The 21,981-nt window shown below is 36.5% G+C and overlaps 1 non-coding gene and 1 pseudogene across 1 annotated transcript; both read left to right on the plus strand.

The window, feature by feature from the left end:
- Positions 1 to 7,679: 7,679 nt before the first annotated feature.
- LOC113631584 (U6 spliceosomal RNA) lies at positions 7,680 to 7,784 on the plus strand. The gene has a single exon (XR_003437447.1). It is a non-coding gene; the product is annotated as a U6 spliceosomal RNA (small nuclear RNA).
- A 9,359-nt stretch (positions 7,785 to 17,143) lies between these two features.
- LOC113631396 (3-hydroxyisobutyrate dehydrogenase, mitochondrial pseudogene) lies at positions 17,144 to 21,266 on the plus strand (annotated as a pseudogene).
- The last annotated feature ends 715 nt before the right edge of the window (positions 21,267 to 21,981 follow it).

Here is a 21,981-nt window from a genome sequence, read left to right on the forward strand (position 1 = left end):
TTATAATGACAATGTCCTATCGAATTTCAGCACCTCTTGATCGTCACTCAAAACAGAAGCTGTTTCTGAATCTACATGCAGTTTGGGTAACCACTCACAGATGCACTTGAACCATTGAAGTGTTCCTTGCTATTGGCCCTTGGGATGACTGCATTAATGTGGTATGGAGACTAATTCATTTCAAACATTTCTCATCGTCACGACTGGAAAGAATTTCATGCTTTAATCACATGCTTTAGTTCATACAAATTAAAGTTTTCTCTTCATAGTTCAAAAGAAAATTGCATAGATTTGATGTTCTCCCAGATTTACTTTAAACTGCTGATAGAGATGGCATTTGGAGAGAAGGAAATAGCCAGCATCCTCCTACAGCATCGTTCCTTTCTTGAACACTGTCACGTATAGCCCTCAAGGCATTTAACAAAGTCGGCTAATTGCAGTCTGTGATCAAAAATATGTTGGAAGATGGAGTGTTTGTGGGCCTCTCCATCTCATCTTAGGGGCCAGAGAGTCCAACGCCAGAAGAGGAACAGCAAGGTGGATTCAGAGTAGCCTAGGTTCAGGGTCAACTTATAATTTTACTAGACTTGCAAACTTGAGAAATTTATCTACCCTCTCTAAGCCTCAGATTCTTTGCATGGCAATGATAGAGACAAGAGACAACACAACCTTTTTGTTTGTTTGTTTAATGTGGAAATAGCAAGACATTGTATTGTGTGGTCGTTAAGGAATGATAATTATTTGATGTCAAAGGGGTGCTCGCTAAAGCTACAATGGCAATCATACTGCAGTATACAAATGTATCAAGTCAACATGTCATGCACCTTGACATTACACTGTGTTATATGTCGAATATGTTTCAATTAAAAAAAAAATTCTAACAAGAATGTGAGTTCTGGAGGCAGACTAGCCTGGGTTTGAATCCTGGCTCCCTTCACCAGTGTGGGAAAATTACTTAACCTATCTAGGCTTCACTTTATTCCTTTTAAAATTTATTTTAATGATAGTACTTTTTTCTTAGTGTGTTATTATAAGAAATAGATGAGATTATTCAGGTAGAATATTTAGAATGCCACGTGGAACAGAGTAAATCCTCAATAAAGTTGATGTTTTAGTTATAATTACCATATTCTCTATATTGCAAAGTTGAGAGTTCACTTTGAGAAGGAAGGCGAGGGCTAGATCCTTAAGGAAGTATTTTCTTGTTATATGTAGAAATAGCCTGAAAATTGGCATTTCAGCAAGATCGTACTCACTGTTTGGAGAAGGGGTTGTGTGGAGGAGAGCTTATCTCACTGGCACAGTTCGACATCCTCAACTAAGAAAGAACAAGTAGAAATGTAAATAAGAAAAACATTGGATGGATTTCATGTTATTTTTTGAGTACGACTGACAGCACTTGGTGACTAAATATGTAGGCGGTGAAAGAAGTTGATAACCTTTTTGTGCCTTGAGCAATAAAGCTATATCATGATGGTCATTTATATTATCAAGACAGATGATGGTCCCATTAATAAAGTGAGAAAAGCAGGAGAAGAATAAGGTTTGGAAGGGTAAAGATGATGAAAGTATTGTTAGAAAATTTAGTATCTATTCTCCAAACCAATATTACATGATAGTGGAAGAAGTAGTAAATGTTGTTTGGGGAACAGTTACACAGATTTCTCTGGGAATTAGTGAAGATGTTTGGAGAATCAGACAGAGCCTGATTTCCTGCCAACCACAAAATGATTGCTCCTTTACATAACTTAAGATGTACTTGGAAAATCAGGCAGGGAAGAAAATACAAATCTTAATTTCTGCTTCATTATGAATTAATTAAATAACGTTCTCTAAAGTACATGGACTACTTGAGTTGAGTAATTATTGAAATAAGTGATTAATTTGGAGAATAAAGTCTGTCTAAAGGGCAAAATACTGGGTAGAATATTACACTAAAAAAGCAAGAAGGTATAAGGTATTTATAAGAAAGAAGGGAAGAAGGATAGAGAAATGCAAGTGGCAACAAGACATTTTGCCTCTTTTGCACAGTTACTTAGGGTTGACTGTTAATTCTTCTAAAGGAAGTGGTATAGGTCTTTCATTCATTCTATACACACATATTAGGTAACCACTATGTTCTGAGCTTTGTTAGGAGTTTAAGAAACAGGGATGAACAAGAGAGTTAAAGGATCTGCCTCAAAGAGTCGACATGCTACTTTGATGAGAAAGATTAAATGAACAAGTTATAAAATGATTACAATATGTTCAGATTGTAATTGGTAAAATAAAGGAAATTAACAATGAGGCATGATAGAAAGCAATGGAGGGTTCTTACCTTGGGTACTCAAGGAAAACCACATCTAAGGAGATATGAAATGGTTCTTGTATCTCACAGTGATTGTTAGAAGAGACATAGATTTTATGGACAGAGATTTTAAACAAAGGAACCTTTTTTGGCAGAATGAAAGTTACTAATATATGCTTTAAAAATCAATAAAATGAGAGATATTAGGATATACTTATGTATTTTGGAGAATTATCAAGCATAAAGAAATTGATGGTGCAGTACAAAATGAGCTAGTTTCAAAAGTGGAATCTTGAGTGCTGAAATGGGATGGGACCCTGAGCACAAAGAGAGCAATAGCCTTTGGTAGGAAATGGACATTATTTCTTCCCTTTCAGAGAAGGGGAGCTGAGTATACTGGTACAGCTGCAGATAGGTTAATAGCTTTGTTGGTAGGCAAAAGAAGGACCTCCCTCCTGGGTGGAGTATTTTTTTTCCCCATTTATTATTTTATTCCAAACCAAGTAGGGAGAGAAACATTTAAATTGTTCACAATGATGGACGTCCTGCTGATTTCCAAACTTTTAAATACACTTAATTAAAGCTTTTCCCATAAGTAAAAAATTCATTTTAATGTAAATGCTGACATACTGAGTAGAGTTTATATTTTGATTTCAACGTTTGAAGAAAAATGTCTCATATTAACTATTAGTTCTATAAGAAGGACTATGCACAACACTGAGCAACTTCATGAATCATTGGTCTCTACTATTGCACATAAGGACAATTTTTAGATTATATCTAAAGCACTGCTATGTAGCATTCTAGTCATGCTCGTCATGCCTACAGGGAAACTTTACATATTCTTTACAAATAAAATATCAGTATATAAAAAGAAAATATTAGAAAATCACTTTAAGAACACAAAATGTAAAATAAGCAAAAGTTTTCTGTACTGAGAAAACAGTTCTCCAAAATGTCAATCTCATGTTTACCTAAGTAGAAAATTTTGTTATAGCGGAAAAGTAAACTCAAATTTCAGTGTAATTCTTCATTTGATTAACATGGTAAATATTCTGAGAAGGCTACATCTCATATGTCATTTGAATGAATTATGATTAGTCTAGAAATCATAATAATTCAGTATACTGATAAATTCTTAAGTTCTGTTTCTTAAATACTTAAATAGAGAATATAAATTTCTTTTGGTTCTCACTTTTCCTAGGACTCAGGTAACTTGAAATTTACATCTTCAGCTCCCTCTGACATCACTTTTCTCTACTATTTATTAACTCTATTGTATATAACATTTTGCATACCAAATTTTAAACAAATTATCACTATATAAAAATTGTGGAAATTCAATTCAAATTTTCCAACTTCCATTCTCTAGTTCAATTGTCAGCCTGAGAAAGTAGGCTTCTCCATTCATTTATCATTAATTAACTCAGTTATTCAACAAATATTCCTTGGCACCTAATATGATAGTGTAGACCTACAGAAGAAAATAAGACAGCAGAAGTCCCTGGCCTAATGAACCTATTGTTTATTGGAGAAAATAGATATTTAAGTAATAATTTCAAGTGTGATAAGTGCTAATAAATGGGGAAACACAGGCCTTGTGGAAGTATAAGCCTAGTCTGTGTTTCATGGAATAGAATAAAGATGGAAATAATCAGATGATAGAAGCATAAACATCATCCAACCAATCCTTGACCTTGATTTTCAAACATTATTTTTTACATTTTTGGCTGAGAAATACACTTGTATAATTTTGAAGAATGATGTTTCCTGATGCTTGGCCTGAGTACATTAATAACAAGTTCACAGAGCAGAAATCATCCTGATTTATTCATAATTACAGCATATTGAGTTCAGTCTGATAATGAAACTTTATCTACAGTTGTCCAAACATCTTGAATTTAGAAATAGCCGTAGACCTCCAAACAAATCATTTGTAATTTTTATGTGGTAAATGTAATGACAATTTGAGAACTAGCTTCTAAATGAATAATGTCAGAAGATGTATCAGTGTTTCTAATTTGTACTGTTCTTTTTCATTTGGCAGATAAACATTTCCAATGGTAATGATGGAATCAGTGTAGACAATGCTTTTATTTAAAAAGAGGAATGAAAAGTATGCTTTTTAAAGAAGTGGATTGGCAAATGGATCTAACATATTAAAAGATCTAGCTGTTGCCTGACTGATTTAAAGGTATAGATGTCTAGAATTTGGAGGACTCATGTTTAAACTTTTAAAACAATATGAAATTACTGTAAGACAAAGCCTGATAGCTTCCCTTTAATCAGTATCAAGATACATAAAACTTTCGCACTGTTCCACATCACAGGAGAATTCTTTGTGTGACCCCTGCTTAATGAGCAGAATTGTAGGAAACTGTTTTACATTTTAATGAACCAATGTGGATGGCTAGATCTCTGTGTAGTACATGATATAGAAATCATTTTGAAATGTATTCAAATAACTTAGTTTACCAAGTTCTATATATGAGATGATTTAAAAATTTCAGTTAACTAAAATTTGTATGTGTGCATATATCTATATATCTATATCTATATCTATCTATCTATCTATCTATATATATATATATAACATTGCTAGAATCAAATAATGTTAATGCTCTCAGTGGCAGAGAGAAAATGTAGTCTGAAATTGCTAGTTAGAAAACGAAACCAAGAGAGGACACTACCATGCCAATGTGAAGTGGGAAAGAAGTATACGTTGGGACTAGAATCTAGGACTTATTACTTATTTATCTACTTATTTATTCCACAACCATTTATTTATTGAGAGTCTGTTATGTGCCAAGCACCTTTCATGAAATCTAAAGAAATATAGATGAATGTGCATCACAGTTCCCAGCCCTTTGCTCTATGTGCTAGTTCTTCTAGGCATCCCTATTTCAACCCTTAAGCTTCTTTCTGAAAGCGTTAAAAACACAGTAGAGAATAAGCAGAAAAAAAATAGATCTGGAAGATTAATTTGGAAAATCTATAAGAAATAGAACAAAAAGACAGATAGGTGGAAAAAAAGAGAGAAAATTGGAAAGCCCGTTCAAGAGATGCAATATCTGAATAATATGAGTTCCAGAAGGACATACCAGAGAAAAGCTTTAGAAGGAGGAATTTTGGAAGTGGATTTCCTAACACAAGGAACATAAATTTCTTAATGGAAAGGATCTACCAAACACCCAAGATAACAGATTAAATTAAGCATATCATTGTGAAGTTAGGAACAACCCTTAGGAACAAATGTACGGTTCCATTTACTCACAAGAAGAGAGAAATTTTTTAAAAAAAGACACATACATATATCATTAAGAGTCATAATTGCTTCAGAATACTCAACAGCAATGCTGAAAGGTAGATTGATGGATTCATATAATCAATATTCTGAAGGAAAATGATATCTAACCTAGAGTTCTATACTTGCTTAAACTATTATTTAAGCAAAGGTTAGAATAAAGACTTGGAGATGTGCACAATCTCAAAAAATATGCTTACTACATACTGTTTCTCACAAAGCAACTGTACTGTATGTTCAACAAATATGAGATAGCAAACTAAAAATGAGGAAAATATGGGACACAGAAAACAAGAGATTCAGTTAAGGAGAGAGGTAAAGCAAATCCCCAAGATGATATTAAAAGGCAGAGAGCAGCATGACTGCTGTGCCCGAAAGCATAGAAAAACCCAGACAGGATTTCAGCATGTTCATGAATGTGTAGATCCATAGAGTTCAGAACCCCAGAGCCACACCATCCTTTTCCCTGAATGAGCAGATCAGCACAGTCAAAACCAATGAATCTTTTATTGATGAGATGCAAAGATGGTATTTGGATAAGAGAGAATGAGGAGATAATAAAGATCATACTGAAGCTAGCTTCTCTCCTTTTAACTCTCCTCTTGCCAGAGACTTCCGATTCCTGCATACTACAATTCAGAAAAAAAAAAAAAAAGCACACGAATTTACCCTAATAAGAGGAATTATCCTCTATATAGCACATGTTAATATATGCCTAAACTGCCCCTGAAAAATATAAAAGAAACTGGTAAAAATGATTACCTCTAGGAGGGGGAAATGGGTGGCTTCAGGAAAACTGTATAAAAGATTTACTTTTCATTCACCACTGTCACTCGGTACGCGGGCCTCTCACTGTTGTTGCCTCTCCCGTTGCGGAGCACAGGCTCCGGACGCGTAGGCTCAGCGGCCATGGCTCACAGGCCCAGCTGCTCCGCAGCATGTGGGATGTTCCCGGACCGGAGCACGAGCCCGTGTCCCCTGCATCCGGAGGCGGACTCTCAACCACTGTGCCACCAGAGAAGCCCACCACTGTTACTTTTGAATTTTGCACCAAAAGCATGAATTATCTAGACATATGGTGAAATTAAAATGATGGCAATAAAATACATTCTCTCTCCAGAACCTTCAGTCTTGTTAAATGTCTCTTTGAGATGTTTAGAAGCTCACCAGTTCCACATATTCCACATAAACAGGGTGATGCTAGGCCCTGCCTCGTCCAGCATGCCAGAGCCTAAACTTCCCTGGGAGTCAGAAACAGCATCTATGCCTTACTTCTTTGTAACCAGGAAATGAGTTCAGAAGAGGAGGCCTAAACATACCTAAATATAATAAGTGACTAAAGAAAAAATATCACTTAATCAATCTAACTGGGAAAAATGGGGGTGTGGGTAGAGAAAATTATGTGTGCACTGAAACCATTTAAAAGGCTAGAATAGTAATTATTTAGATGATTATCCAAAGCATGCATAATGTTTTATAGATTAGATAACTTATGTAGAAATAAGGCTGAAATTCTCAGAAGTGTGTGTTTTCTTAGGAGTTTTTCAGAAGATGAGCAAACCAAAATTCACTATACATTTTCTGAATAACATGTATATTACTACTACATGAAGGAAATAAATATTTCTATATTGTTTTTTTTTTAATAGAAGGCTAGAATAGCTTCCTGAACATACAATTTGTAAAATATTCATGAATTTTTCAGGGGGTGGGACAGATTTATTTTTCACAGGAAACACAGAGCTCTGTTAATGGACTTTCATCTTCAAAAGTTCTGTTTTGGGTCAGGAATTAATGCAAAACTTACCATCCTTTCATTTCACTTATGCTAAGTTAAAAGCTAACTAAAAAATACTGGAAAAATGTGACAACTGATAATTAACCTTAACCTTATGTTATCAGGAAAAAAATATCATGACTTGAGGTTCATCTATTTTATCTTGCTACATGGTAGCACTGAATTTGAAATGCCAATATTAGCATTGCCCAAATATGCTCTTGAAATGGTCTCGAAACAAGTAAACCTGTGTCTATAACTTCATAATCTTTAACACTTTAAATTTTGTACCATATAAGAGTACATACTAAATGCTCACTTTGGCAACATATCTACTAAAGTTGGAATGATGCAGAGATTACCATGGCCATTGCAGAAGGATGACATGAAAATTTCAATACTTTTATTAAAAACTTAAGAGAATTTTTTCCTAGCAGACTTGTGCTACAAGAACTATTAAAGTGAGCCCTTCAGACAAAATTAAAAGCATAAGTCAGTAACTTAAATCCATATGAAGAAATAAAGAACATCAAGAAAGGTAACTGCAGAGGTAAAATAATATGACTGTATTTTATTCTAACTTTTTTTCTATCTGATTTAAAAGGCACCAACATAAAGTAATAATTATAACTGTTTATAGGCATATAATGTCTAAAGATGGAGTTTTTATATCAGTAACAGCACAAAGGAGGGCAATGTAAAGGAGGAGAAAAGTTTTTTATACTATTGAAATTAAGTTGGTATTAATCAAAACTAGATGCTTATACTTAAGATGTTATTTGTAATCCTTAGAGCAAGGATTAAGAATATAATTCAAAAATATAGTAAAAGATAGGGGATTGAAATTGTACACTAAAAAATATCTTTTTAACAACAACAACAACAACAAATGAGTCAGTAATAGAGGAAGAGGAATTAGGAAAAAAAATGTGACTCTTGGAAAATAAATCACAAATGTTGGACATAAATCCTACATGAATTACATTTAATATAAAAATTACAAAATTAAATATTAATTACATTTAATATAAAAAGGTTAAACATTCCATCTAAAGACAGAAATTTCAGACTGGATAAAAAAATGAAAAACATGATCCAAACATATGCTGCCTACAAGTGACCCACTTTAGAGTCAAGAAAATATATAGGTGAAGTGTAAAAGGGTTGGAATAGATATACCATAACAGTAACAAAAAAACAAAACAAAACAACAAAACTGGAGTGGCTAAGAAAATATCAGAAAAAGAAAAATATTTTAAGATGAAAATTTTTACTAGAGACAAACATTTTAAAATGATAAAATGATTATTCCATCTAGAATGTATAATAATTATAAACTTATATGCACCTAACAACAGAACCTCAAAATATAATGAAGTGAAATCGACACAACGGAAAAGAGAAACACAGTTCTACAATAATAGTTGGATACTTTAATACCCTTTTCTCAATAGCAGAACAGACAGAAAATCAACAAGAAAATAAAAACCTAGAACAACACTATCAATCAAGTAGACGTAACAGCCATCTATAAAACATTCCACCCAACAGCATCAGAATATACATTGTTTTCAAATGCACATGGATATACTATATGCTAGGCTATAAAACAAATTTCAGTACATTTTAAAGGATATAAACAATACAAAAAGTGCTCTCAGATGAAAACAGAATGCAATAAGAAATCGTTAACAGAAAGAAATTTGTTGAAAATCACAAATGGACATTAAACAATATATTCCTAAATAATTCATGGGTCAAGTAAGAACTCATAAGGGGAATTAGAAATAATTTGAGATGAATTAAAGTGAAAGTATAACATATTAATACTTGATTGGTCCCACATACTCTTTTGAAAAGCAGAGGGGTTAGACAAAGGGATCTAAATTAATTAAAAAATCATTTATTATTCTGGGAATAAAAAGAACTGGGCTTAGTCTCAGTTTTGCCTTTATCTTTGTGTCTGTTGATCATCTTGGAATAGTCATTACATAGTCAAAATACAGTTGCCAGCTCAGGAATTAAATACAGTCATCTCTAGGGCTACCATAACAAGATACCACAAAATTGTTAGCTTAAAAGAACAGAAATTTATTTTATCACAGCTCTAGAGGCCAGAAGTTCAAACTCAAAGTGTTGAGAGGGCCATGTTCTTTCTGACGCCTCAAGGGGAGGATCCTTCTCTGTCTTAACCAGATTCTGGTGGTGGCCATCAATCACTGGTGTTGGCAGTTTTTTGATTTGCAGCTGCATCACTCTGGTCTCTTTCACTGTTGTCACATGGAATTGTCTCTGTGTGTTTCTGGAAACAATTCGAATAGAAATTTCTATTTTTAAAAAACAAACTGTGCTCTATTTAGATACTTCCTCTGACCCACACCCACCTCCATTTCCCCATATGTATTTGAGAAGGAAAGAGGAACTCCTCTGAGCTATCATATTGGAAAGAATCAATAATACAATGTTTTACTAGAGATGCCTCTTATCTAAAATATTTGAGTTAAATATAAAATCTGGGGAAATTATCACCCAGTTTCCCTCTTCTAGAGGCATGTTCTAAATGATAGGCAGCAGAATGTTTTATACCCATGAGGTTTGCTGAAATTATTGATTTGATCCAGAATCTGTATTTTCTCTCTAAAGAAAATAGTATTCTCTCTTTACTTTCTTTAATATATAATGTTGATGTCTTAAGAATATTGTCAGAGAGGATGCTTGTAGTTCAAATGATTTGGCTGTATTTCACCAGTATTATTACAAGATAGTCAAACAATGGCTAGGCTCCAGTATAGACCTCTGTCCCTTTGTTCCACTGGGATACTGATCTGAAAGCCACTGTTTCCTTATATTCCAAAGACCAAATAAATAAAACAAATAAATAAACAAACAAACAAAAAGTAAATGAAACTATTTTAAAACTAACTCTCTTTTCTTGCTCATCCATGTTAATTCTCTTCTACCTAAAATTACTTCCTGGAAGTGATTTTTATGTTTCTTAGAGCCTCTTTATGTATATATCCACACTAATGCATATAAAACTGTTCCTTGTAGATCTTATACTTTTTCCATTTGAATAATTATTTTCACATGTCATATAGAGTTTATCCATTGTCCTAGATATGCATTTTTCCTGTGTATTTGAGCATCATAGGAAGATAAATTCTACTCTTGAAAATGTTAACTGGTCACTGAGACACAGAAAGCTATTTTTACCATTTTTCAATAGTGAGTAGATTCTGTAGGGGTGGAATTTTAAGATGTAAGTATACTGTTTTTCTACACTCAAATTACGTTCCCCTTATCATAGAAATTGACCAATGAAGTGTGCTGCTGACTTTTCAGAATCCATGTACATATAATCCATTAAGTTATTAGATATAACATTGGTCAGAAAAGCATACTGTGAAATGTTGCTTTTATTTAAACTCCCACTATTTTCACTACATGGTTTCAAGATTTTACTTCTTTATTGCCCTCTGGTGGTGGGCTCTGTGAACTGCATATTTATGGGTCTGGAGCACGTATCTTCCCGGAGGTATTCAACTCCTCAGGTACAAGCTAAAGAGTAGATGATAAGAAGCATTCAGATTTATTAACACTAATTAAGAATATCAGTAGCCTGACTGTTGTTTCTAAAAATATAAAATATTTATTCTTCTGTTGTCAAACAACCATATTTCATGAAAAGAAGTATAAATCCTTTTTTGCTTGCAATAGAAGAACAATAATTGAAGATATTCTTCATTTGGACTAAATACCTTCTCTGAAAATATAAGTTAAAATAGAAGTTGAACTTTCCAAAATATTCTTTAGGAAATAAAACTCCACATATAATTTCAAATTTTAATTTAATTTTACCTTCAATTTAAATATCTATATTGACTTAAATGCTCTACTCTGTAATTTCAGATGATTCCTTCCTTTATATCTTCTTCCTGTCTTCAACAAATAAAATACGTGTGAATGCCTAACATGAGTTAAGTTATTCTCTGTGAAATAATGATGTTGGTAAACTTGGTTTTGACTTAGCAGAGGGATTGAGCCTATGTGTTGGTGAATTTTCCCCAGATGGTGCGTGGGGAGAGGGTCAGGCATGTCTCTGTGCTCCTGAAGTTTTCTCTGTGAAACTGTCAACCTCCAATATCAGAAATAACTTCCTTTGTCAGAAAGGATTTTCAGACATTAAAAGTTTTCTATTAAAGTGCAAGTATTTTTAAAATCTATAAAATATAGGGCATTATAAATTTTCTTTAGTTACTACAAGCTGAATTTTAACTGAGAAGACTGGGGACTCCATGTATGTGTACATGCATGCATGCGTGCATGTTTGTGTGCTACACACATGTCTCTATGTGTGTGTGTGTGTGTGTGTGTGTGTGTATGTGTGTGTGTGTAGGTCTACTGAGGATACAGAACATATTCTGGACAGGAAAGAGCAGTGGTATATCAGAAGGGAAAAGAATATAAAGGACCAGCTTCACCTACTTAATTTGTCCCCTGACCTGGTGTCGTCTTATTTTCCACCATCCTTTGCTGATCTGTATACTAAATATCCAGGGTTCCTAGGTACCCCCAGGTACCTCTGTAAGTTTTACAAGCCTATCAATATCCCATGTACAGTGGATGGAACCTGGACTTTTTGCCCATATAGTTTTCCTTTCCCTCGGAGCTTTCGTCTGAGTTATGTCATGGGGTAGGTACTGTTGTGAAAATTTGTGCTCACTTGTTAAATAGAAACTACTCATTTAACTGTTTAAACAAATAAACAGTATCTTGAGTCAATTGCAGGGCACCTCCAGTCTCCACAAAGCAGAGTTACTTTGGGACAGGAAGGTCTTTTAGTTTCCCCTTAAATCAAAATACAAAGTTATTGAGCAATTCTGGGACCAACCCTATAGTTGCAAACTTTGGGAAGAGATCACAGGATTCTGTAATTGTCTGATTATCCCCTTACTGGGACAACAAATAGCTCAATAGCTCTTATACTGAAGTCAAAAGGAAGAATAATACTGGAACAAAGTCTGCATTTAAAGTCTGTGTCTTATTTTTATTTTCTCTTGGCACATAGTAGGTAACTGTTAAATGTTCTCTTGATAAATATTAAAAACACACAAGATACTTCATATACTAGGGGTCATAAAATTTCAACTTTTCTTTTGGTGTAGGGGTTGATGATGAAAAGTTTGGAAACTTCTGACCCATGATAATGTTCCTGCTTTGAGAACGGCAGGGTGCAGCTTTTAGATGGAAAAAGTTGCCAAGAGGACCAAAAGTAGAACAAAGGCATTTATGTAATTCTTCCTTATAATTTCATTTATTGGTTTTCAGCATCTAACTTTGAAAAGTTGCCTGAGGCTGCCTAAGGTCTGCAATAAGGATCACAGCTGTGCTGTCCTACCCCCTCCCCACACGTGGGAACAGAGCCTACCCAGCAGTGCTAATAGAGGCCCATGGCTTTCCGCCCACCTCGGTATTGCTCAAGGCAGTGGCTTTTTTCTACCAGCCTCACCCTTCTCCATTTGAATCTTTTTCTTCTTTCCAGTTGTATTGAGATATAATTGACATATAACACTGTATAAGTTTAAGGTGTACAACATCATAATTTGATACATGTATATATTGCAAAATGATTACCGCAATAAGGTTAGTTAACACATCCATGACCTTACACAATTACCTTTTGTGTGTGTGTGTGTGTGTGATGAGAACATGTAAGATCTACTATCTCAGAAACTTTTGAGTATGCAATAGAGTGTTGTTAACTATAGTCACCATGCTGTACATCAGACTCCCGGGATTTATTCATCTTATAACTGGAAGTTTATACCCTTTGACCAACAACTCCCCATTTCCTCCACTCCCCAGCCCTTGACGGCCACCATTCTACTCGGTTTCTATGAGTGCAGCTTTTTTAGATTACACGTAAAAGTGAGATTATGCAGTGTTTGTCTTTCTCTCTCTGACTTATTTCACTTAGCCTAATGCCCTCAAGATTCATCCAAGTTGTTGCAAATGGCAAGATTCCCTTATTTTTTAAGGCTGAATGACATTCCATTCTACATATGTGCCATATTTTCTTTATCCATTTGTCTGTCAATGGACACTATAGAAACAGAAACTCACTCAGTTCCTACAAGTGTCCAAGGTAACAATAGACAAAATATGGATGTTGGTGGGTGTAGATCCAGGCAGTAGATTAGACTACATCCCACAGGCAGGAAGGCCACTATTTTAGGGGGAGCTGCTTTGAATATGAATCAAATAATAATTCATTTATATATCACCAGTTCAGAACTAACTCATCTGTTTTAGACACCTCACCATAGATAGGAAATGAGTGGAAAAGGAGGCTTCTGAAGGCAAACAGTCATAAAACCCATTTTATTCTGTAAAAAGGGGAATATACAGTCTTACCTTTAGAACCTCAAATCAAGCAAAGACATGTAGCAGCCTCAGTAGGATATAATCACAACAGAAAAAATACAAGCAGAAGGCAGAGGAAAAAGAAGTGCCATTTAGTATGGGAATAAATAGCTCTGTGTGTCTCAAGAGCCTCCTATAAACATGTCTGGGTGTCAATATAGTGTAATAATTAATATCCATGAACCCTGAGTCTTAAGAAAAAAGAACTGTATCTTTTGCTTTCTTTTAGAAAGGGACAGAAAGGCAACTATATTTGCTTTAATAAATACAGAGACTTAGCGCACTTAAATATTTGGTCAAACAATTTAAAAAATGTTTCTTACAGTATACATCCTTTTCTGATGAAACAGGGTAAAATAAGGTTCTAGGGGGTGAGGAGGGCATGAGGGATTATACACATTTTCTTTTCCGTCCTTTTGTAGCTGAATATACTTTTCCAGGCCTAAAGAAGTCGGAAAAGTATGCATCTAAGATTGAATAAAAGGTTTCATAGACGTATTTTACGTATATGCCATTAGATTTCCACAGAGTTATTTCAGGCTGCTGACAGGCTGCTTGCTTGAGCTGAGACCCCTCTAAACAAAGCCCATGAAGAAACCAACAACTGTGAAAGCCAACTTATTTATTCTGTGAGTAACTTGGCCGCAGAGCAGACTAATTACCCCTTTAACCACACTGTTTGAACTCATCGTACTTATCTGGGAATCACTATTCCGAAAGTAGAGGAGGGGACTAGGGAAGTTAAAAGAGACAAAAGATCTAAATATGGTCTCTTTGCAGAATCTCAAAGGTCAGGCAACAGGCTTATTTCTAATGGTTTTAAAAGGAGAAGATGAGCTGTGGTTTAAAGGTCTACTTTGGAATTCAAATTCTACCTCAGGTGTAGCCTGAATGCTAGTGCACCTTGAGTGATTCACTGAAGGATCATTTCTCAGCACATAGCCAGTGTTTTTTCACGCTGGCCTCTGACCGCTGTGGCCTCTCCCGCCGCGGAGCACAGGCTCCGGATGCGCAGGCCCAGCGGCCACGGCCCACGGGCCCAGCCGCTCCGCGGCACGCGGGACCTCCCCGGACCAGGGCACGAACCCTCGTCCACTGCACCGGCAGGCGGACTCCCAACCACTGCGCCACCAGGGAAGCCCAGCCAGTGTTTTTTAAATTTTCATATTATTTTATCTCAGTGAATAATATTGATGAGGGATTTTGAAACTATTATATTCCGCCGAAGGACTTGATTTTATAATGATACCAAACCTTGGAAAATAAAGGAAGTAGAGATTGGGTGAATCCTTGACAAATTATTAGAGTTATAATTGATTGTTTCATAAGGAAAGATCGGAAATGGATCATTTAGGAACCTGGATGAACACTTTGAATCTCATCTATTTCTGTTAAAACTACAGGTTAGTTGAGCTCAAAAATTGTAGGTATAAAAATTGTGCTTTTTGGTAATAAAATTTGTTTTAACCCTTCTCTCAATTATGCATGTAAATGTTGACCAATGCACAAGTAACTGTTTACAGTCGACGGATTGGCCGGTGGCTTTGGGATAATTCATTTTATAGCCTGGGATTTCCAGTGTTATCTTTATTTTCCTATTTATACTCTATTTCATACATTTTATTAGCAGTAGTAGTAGAAATAGTAGTAGTAGTATCATTATTAGTTAGTTAGAATAGAATTGTTTCTATAACTTCAAACATATACTAAGCAACACACATTTTGAAAGCACTGGTGTTGGGGTAAATTCGATGTTGATGAGACTAGTCACTGCCCTTAAAGGAGCTTGTCTTCTAGTTGGAAAGAGGTGACATATACAATAATCTGAGGCATTAAGTTAATACATGGGTCTGAGGGCAGAAGATCCTGAAGGAAGCAAGCTACAGAGAACTCATTTTGAATCCTGGCATTAATATTGGCAGATCTCCTCACACCTTTTTATGACAGTTATAGACAAAGCAAGTAGGACTGGAGAATACACTACAATGGCCAAAATAAGATTTAATGTCATTTCAGCCTAGGGGGTTATTTCTAGGCTTTGAGTATATGATAATGTAAATGCTACCTAAATAGTAAATTTACTTTAATGCTGACAATGTAGAAAAGATATTTTGCTGCAAAAGTATACACAGTAGTAACGAGTGGATTTTGGAAGAAACTAATATTTTGTCTTATACTGATATTACACTATTGCCCTAGACCTAGCACCAGCCTTTACTCTTCGTTGTTTTCTTCTAAGACTAAAGAGCCTCTTTATTGTTTGCGCTGATTTTTTTTTTTTCACCAACAGATCTCAGAGAAATCTGAGTGCTCTGGCCAGTTGGGACAAAATTATCATTAGAATTCTTGGCTAGAGAAGAAATCTCCTAATTTAAGAATGGCTTTTTGCCTTCTGAGAGCTCAGAAGAGCAAATTGCAAGCCATCTACATTTATAAAACATGTTTTAGTATGGAAAATTTCAAACATCTACAGAAGTAAAAAGAAAGAAGTAGAAACTTTCATCAATTGTTCTCATCAAATATCAATTGCAGGCCAATATATTTTCTCTATACCCTCTCTTACTACTACCACCATAATCCCCAGCAATTTTAAAGCAAATTCCAGATTTCTTTTTTTCTCAGTGAAAACGTCCGTATACATATTTCTAAAATGCAAGAACTGTCCTTTTTAAGCTCAAATATGTCATTATCATGCATCCCCAAATAATAATAATTCCTTAATATCAACAAGTAGCCAGTCAGTTCATGTTTCCTTGATTGTCCTATAAATGTATTTTTATTTTAATAACCATTATTTATTTGATTGTGGATCCAAACACACTTTCTTTTAAAGTATAGGTTTAAAAGAACTCAATTTGCTCATTTTTCTTGCAAGTATTTGTCATTGAATTCAAAGCGTTCATCCAGTAGGGTTCCCAACTGTCTGTCTGGATTATGCTGATTGCATCCCCTTTATGTTTATATATTTATTATGCTCCTTTGGCCCATGTATTTACTGTCAGTTGGTAGATAGATCTAGAGCACTGACATAATTCAGGTGTGAGTTTTTGGCAAGTTTACTTCATAGATAATATTGATTAATTCCAAAAGGAACTATAAACTTACTGTGATGTTGCAGCCATTAATGATCAATGCCTAGATCCATTAATTTATTAAGGGTACCAAATGGTGATATTCTACTAATTAGATTATTATTCATTTACTAGCTAGAATATTATTTCATCAACTATTTGGTTGCCCTGAGTTACAGTTTAATTAGGAAAGGAAAAATAAATGCTTCTTTTATTTTATTTACCAGTTTTACAAAAAAAGAATAAAAAAAGAGAGATTGACTCCAAAGTACCTTCCGAAGATGACGAATGAGGTATTTTCTTTCTTTGTTGTTGTTTTCAGTGAGGTTGTTATAAATATCGATGCAGAGATTGTCCCCTCTTAGGTTCACGGATCCTGTTCAAGTTGGCTCCTGAGTCCTTTCCATACAACCACAGTAGTCTTTGAAGTCTTCCCAGCTCTCTTGTATGACAAGATGTAACAGGAACATCTTGTTCGTTTCTCATGCTGTATTTGAAATCAGCTATTTCTCCAAGGAGACATTATCCACTGTGTTTATTCAAACTTGTGTTCCTTCTAGTTTAACCTTTTTTCGAGACATGATTTTTTTTTAAAACAAATTACTTACTGAATTCTTTCACCTTTTCAAAACTTCCTATTCTCCTATCACTTCATTTCTGAATTTTTCTAATTTCTTTTATGTTTTTCTTAAAACCAGTTTCTATTCCTTTTAAAATTTCTTTTACTTTTTCCACAATATTAGGCAATAAATTTCATTTGTTCTGTGGACGTGTCTTTCTGTCACGCTTTCAGGATTTGCTGGAACTTTCTTTTCACCCTTCTTTTTTCTTTTTCTTCTCACTGATTTTCTACAGGATGTGAATGGAATACTCTTCTGTCACTCATTTTTAAATGAAATAAGTTTCCGCTTTAGGAGGGAAACATAGATCAGAAGATAATTTCTAGCTTCAGAACTCCAGGGCTCACTATCTTCTATTATTTTCACGATATAATTTAAAAAATGACCTTAAAATTTCTAAACTCTTCCTCCTTGGCCCTCCTATTCCCATTTACCCAGACCTCCTCTTTCCTGTCCTTGTTGAGTATGGGGATTAGTTCTGGAATGGTGCTTTGGTTTGATAGGTGTCAAGGTTTCACAGACCCCAGAACACTTGGCATCCTCAGAACATTTCAAAGTTCTTGCACTCAGCTGCAAGGTGGAACCTGCAATGTTCACTCCCAGTTTCTGCCGCTGTTCTCAGTGAGTTTTTCAATCTCAGTGAGCCCTTGAGCCATAGTAACCTCTGGCTCTCCTGAAAGAGAGAGAGAGTCCTTCCCTTGTCTTCCTCCCACACACCTTGGGATACACCTATGTAGACCTTTTTCCTGTTGTTGATTTTTTCCTACCTGGCTGTATGTTGCAGTTCATGTGCACACCTTGTTGTAGATGTTGTCTGTGGGTTTTTGGTCTTGCTATCCTAGATGCTTTTCTTTCTTTTTTGGGTGGGTGGGTGGGGGTGTATTTAGGGGAGGGGTGGCATATTCAGGGATTAAAATCCTTCTCTGTAGCCACCATCATTTTCCCAGAATCCTCTGCCATTAATATTTAAAACAAAATCATAGGAATCATTATTCCGATCCTTAGGATAATCATTACATTGTATCTGTCTTTTTTCCAGGCTTCAAGCTGCCTGTGGCTCCCCACGTTAGTATACTGACATGACTGGACAATGCCTAATTTGGCGGGCTCTTTCTGTACTACCTTCCTCCTAATCATGACAGCCTTGTACGCTATACATAGTCTTCTTTACTGATAGGGAATTTAGAAAATACAGGAAACCATGGGTTTAATAGCTGAAAGTGGAATTAATGTATTATTTTTCTCAGGTAAAATATCATAAGACTCCTTAGGCCAAAGTTGTAAAATGAAATCGCAAATTTCCTGGAATCATTTTGCAAACGTGAATGCCCACATAAAGTACACTAGGACTTGAATCCAAGGAATAACACATTTTTAGAGCCTCCAAATTTATAAACTTAGTACAATTCTGCATTACCTCTTAAGGCAACTGAAGAAAAAATTTTGTGATAAAATAAATATTGATTTTATTAATATAGTTATTTTAAAAGTTTATAAAACTTTTAAAAAATGTTAAGGCTCTATCAGCCTCATCAATTGTTATTTCTTTTCTAGAATCTTGGATAAAGGAACAGTCCTTTGAGAGGAAACATGGTATAAAATGGGAAGATAATCTAACAGTGAAGACAGTTATATCTCTTCCTGTGTGATGAACTACTCCTAAGCTTGGTGGTTGAAAACAGCAGGCACTTTATCTCCTCACAATTTGTGAATCAGCAGAATGGGCTGAGATCTCCTGGGTGGATCTATCTTGCTTTCACCTGAGGTGACTACTGAGGCTGCCATCATCTGGTTTCTGGACTGGGGCTGGTTGCTTTCACATGTCTGGCCACTGGTGCTGGCTGTGGCCTGTGCCTAGTCTCCACTAGGTTAGCCAGGCTTCCTAACATGTCAGGTTTCCATGAGGACGAGCCCTAAAGCACAAGTACTCTCCAAGCTTCAGCTCTTGATATGCCATTGGGCCAAAGCAAGTCACGTGACCAATCCCAGGTCAAGGTGGAACAAAACTACACAGGGTGAGGAAACGGGGGGGAGGGGCATTTGCACTGGGTGTCAGTAGTCTAACAAACTGTTGCAATAACTACATAAAGAAAAACACCCTGGAGGACAACTGGTAAAAAATAAATGTGTGCGGGGTGGGGTGAGGGTTTGGCATGGGGGGGGGGGGCAAAGGCAGTAAACGGGCTACCAAAATCTGAAGATTCTGGAACTTTTGGAAAATCTGCTGGAATTAAAGGAGTTATACAACCATGTTCTGACACCAGAAGAAAGGTCCCAGTTGAGCATCAGGGAAGTCTAGCACTCTTCCTCCATTGCATCAATTTTCATGTTTCTTTGACTCAGCATGTTTGTAGAATGAATCATGACTTTCTATAAATTTTTAATTCAGTTTTTCAAAGAAATAGTGACCTCACTTCTATCTGCTGTGCCACAAAAATGCCGTAGAAAAAAATTCCTTCTGTTAAATCGCTCACTAGGTGAAATTGTATGTGTAACCCAGTAACAAAGAGGTATTAAGAATCGCCACAGCCGAGCCGGCCCTCCGCACTACGCACCCTGTAGCAGCCAGTGGGTGAGCCGGGAGTCGAGGAGGTCACCGTGGGAAGGAGGGGCGGGGGCAGCGTGGCAGCCTCCTCCTGTCTCCGTGGAGCCACCTCCGGCCTCTGGTACAGGAGTCGTCCGCAGCAGCCGGAGGTGGCCAGCCTCGCAGCGTTGTGTTCTAGGTCAATAGCTTCTAAGACTCCAGTTGGATTCATTGGAGTAGGCAACGTGGGGAATCCAATGGCAAAAGATCTCATGAAACATGGCTAGCCACTCATTATTGATGATGTGTTCCCTGATGTGTGCAAAGAGCTTCTAGATGCAGGTGAACCCGGTAGTGTCTTCCGCAGCAGATATAGCCGAAAAAGCTGACGGAATTATTACAATGCATCAATGCGCTAGAAGCTTATTCTGGAGCAAAAGGAATTCACAAAAAAGTGAAGGAAGACTCACTATTAATAGATTCCAGTACTGTTGATCCTGTGGTTTTGAGAGAATTGGTCAAAGAAACTGAGAAAATGGGAGCAGTTTTCACGGATGCCCCTGTTTCTGGTGGTGTGGGAACGGCTCAGTCTGGCAACCTCACATTTAGGATGGGAGGGGTTGAGCTGCTGTGGTGCATGGGCTCCCATGTGGTGCATCGTGGAGCTGTTGGGACTGGCCAGGCTTGGAAGATCTGCAAAAACTTGCTGTTAGCTATTAGTAGGATTGGAACTGCTGAAGCTATGAATCTGGGACTCAGGTTAGGGCTTGACCCAAAACTCTTGGCTAAAATCCTAAATACGAGCTCAGGACGATGTTGGTCACGTGACACTTATAATCCTGTACCTGGGGTGATGGATGGCGTTCCCTCAGCTAATTACTATCAGGGCGGATTCGGAGCAACACTCATGGCTAAGGATCTGGGATTAGCATGAGGCTCTGCTATCAGCACGAAGAGCCCAATCCTTCTGGGCAGTCAAGCCCATCAGATCTACAGGGATGATGTGCGTGAAGGACTACTCAAAAAAAGACTTCTCATCCGTGTTCCAGTTTCTGCAAGAGGAGGAGACATTCTGAGTTTGCCCTCCGGCTGTGAACACTGTTGAAACCAAATTGTGTCTTGGAGCCCCTTATGGCTCCCTCCACAGGAAAATGGGCTTCATCAAAGGTCAACTGTCTGCTTTTGAGTGTCTAGGTCAGGGGTCCCCAACCCCTTGGCCTCGGACGGGTACCAGTCTGCAGCCTCTTAGGAACTGGGCTGCACAGCAGGAGGTGAGTCACAAGCAAGCCAGCTAAGCTTCATCTGCCGCTCCCTATGGCTCACATTACCGCCTGAACCTCACACACCTGCCCCCACTCCCTGGAAAAATTTGCTTCCAGGAAACCGGTCCCTGGTTCCAAAAAGGTTAGGGACCTCTGGTCTAGGTCACAATAAATCCTGGGATTTTTCACCCATTTTAAAGTGCTTATTCTTTTTATCTATTTAGCAAACATAGCATCCGTAATTTTTTTTTTCTGCAAGCCACTGATGGTAACTGCTAGCTAGCTAGCTGATTGGCCTTTTTCAGAAGTTTGATTCCTGAGCATCTTCAGCTAAAACGCTGCCTACTTCCATCAGGATATTATTTACTACACTTTACAAATAAAACTAAATTTTTTTCAACAGGATAAAATCTATCCTCGAGGAAAGAAAAGAAATTGGTGTAAGAAAAAGTATTAGAGAAAGGGGAAGTATAGTGAATTACTACCTGTGTCCCTCAGAAAATTTGGCCTGTTAACCCAGGGGTGATATTCTTGCATTGAGATTACTGGTTTATTTTCTAGGAGTTGTTAATGCAAGAGAACTCCTTGCTGCATGTTATGTAATTTGGACTCTGTTACATTATCTTGGTGTGCCCCTCTTGTAACAACTTCCGATACTCAGCAAACTTGTTTTTTCAAAATATTTTTGCTTCCTTGTACATTTTTACTGTACC

This window comes from Aethalodelphis obliquidens, unplaced genomic scaffold (assembly GCF_003676395.1).
Source record: "Aethalodelphis obliquidens isolate GAN/ISIS:26980383/991018 unplaced genomic scaffold, ASM367639v1 scaffold33, whole genome shotgun sequence".
In the NCBI taxonomy this organism is placed as follows: Eukaryota; Metazoa; Chordata; class Mammalia; order Artiodactyla; family Delphinidae; genus Aethalodelphis; species Aethalodelphis obliquidens.